The sequence below is a fragment of the Branchiostoma belcheri genome, unplaced genomic scaffold (genome assembly GCF_001625305.1).
Source record: "Branchiostoma belcheri isolate BF01 breed outbred unplaced genomic scaffold, Haploidv18h27 scaffold33, whole genome shotgun sequence".
Classification (NCBI taxonomy): Eukaryota; Metazoa; Chordata; class Leptocardii; order Amphioxiformes; family Branchiostomatidae; genus Branchiostoma; species Branchiostoma belcheri.
Genome location: NW_017803943.1, coordinates 2568412 through 2570357, shown reverse-complemented (window position 1 = coordinate 2570357; position 1946 = coordinate 2568412). Strand labels below are relative to the sequence as shown.

General features: G+C 44.4%; 1 protein-coding gene across 1 annotated transcript in view; it reads right to left on the bottom strand.

The window, feature by feature from the left end:
* The window catches only part of LOC109475159, a 28519-nt gene that overhangs the window by 14709 nt on the left and 11864 nt on the right, over positions 1-1946 (bottom strand).

The following is a 1946-nucleotide window of genomic DNA, read 5'->3' as shown; positions in this document are numbered from 1 at the left end:
TCACTAACTCACTCACTCACTCACTCACTCACTCACTCACTCACTCACTCACTCACTCACTCACTCACTCACTCACTCACTCACTCACTCACTATCTGGTATAATGTATGTTGTTCCCTAGCTTGATGGCAGCCCGCCACTTGCCTCTATCCTGTGGGTTGATGTTATGTCACCAGCAATGATAAAGTTTGCAGATAAAAATACTTGAATGTCAAGAGCGTTGTGAAGTAGCGTACCATTGCTGATAGTGACAAGGGCGACTCGGCACTGCCACTGGTTGTGAGGACGTCATTAATGCTGTTCATGGCAGACAGGATCACCTCTGGTTTTGCTGATTTCAGCTGCTCTTCGTCCACCCCTTGTAGAATGTGCAGGAGCTGTGCAGAAACATTACAAACTTTAAGCTTTATGGAGTTTCAAATCTTCATAACGTCAATTGCCATCACAATGAACTTCCATTCGAATGTTGCAAAGTTTAACATATTTGCATGCATTTTTCAATATTATGGATAAAATCAGGATCATTGTGTAGAGTCTTGTTGGAAAGACTTTACCTTTTCGTCAGGACTTTCAGTTGTTTGGGCCGGGGATGTGCTGTATGTCGTCTTATCTGAAAGTCAAGTTTATTATAATGACCTTACACATGTATGTTGTGTACATCTGTTTATTAGGTAAATACTATATATTAATAACACCCTCCTTACTAAGAGAAGGGTCCAATATACATGTAACACTTTCTTACCATTGACTTATTCAGTTAAGGAATGCAAGTATATCATATAATAATCAAAATGATAAATTCAGTTAGGGATTCTCTTGTTCCTAAGCTCAGATACAATTTACAGCAGTTATACCTATCATGCAGAGTTAATAATGTTGATTTGTATATCACCTAGGGGCCTTTCCTCCTTGCTGGTACTGTAGACTGTAGTGGTTTGTCGGTCTGTTGTTCTGACTCCATTGTCTGTTGTTCTGACTCCATTGTCTGTTGTTCTGACTCCATTGTCTGTTGTTCGCTGCACTGTTGTTTCAGTGGAGGTTGCTATGACAGATGAAAATTGAATTTTGATGACTATGTATATTAGTTTTAATGTATTTATAGCACAAACATTGCGTTGTACCTGTACCTGTATCTGTATATGAATAGCTGGTAACATTATAACCACCCTTCGGTGTAACAAACAGGCATACGGCATGCCAGCAGCAGGTTATTATATCATACTGATCTCTAAACAGATCTTATGGTAGCCTGGGTGCCATCCTATTAAGGAGCGAGTATGGAAGCCCCAGCATACACATAGGATGGCACCCAGGCTAATCTTAATGTTGCTGCAATACAGCATAAACTTAGCAACACAGCAGTACTACCCAATATGACAGGCTGTAATATGACAGAACGTGAAGTCTATACGATTGAACACAAAACTGAATGTTTACAGGGCTGTAGTGCTGAGTGCACTTCTTTATGGATTAGAAGTGTCAACCCTGTATGCCCGACATGTCCGACAACTGTCTGTCCTGGTCCAACGCCATCTTCGCGGACTAATGGGCATCACCTGGCAGGACCGCATATCCAACGTGGAAGTCCTGAGGAGGGCGGGCATGCCTGCTATGGAAGCCATGATTACCCGCTCACAACTCAGATGGACCGGTCACGTCATCAGGATGTCTGAGGAACGACTGCCACGGGACCTGCTGTACTCTGAACTGAGAGAGGGGTCAAGGCCCCGAGGTAGACCACGGTTGCGGTACAAGGACACTTTAAAACGTCGGCTTGGTCTGGCGGGTATCAGCCATCAGCAACTAGAGACACTGGCAATTGACCGGGCCGGATGGCGTGCGGTGGTGAGAAAGAGTGCCGAGGCTGTGCACAGGGAGTGGGAACATAGAGAGGACAAACGTGCGAGCCGACGACACGCTGCCACTGCTACCAAGCAGGCCTCATG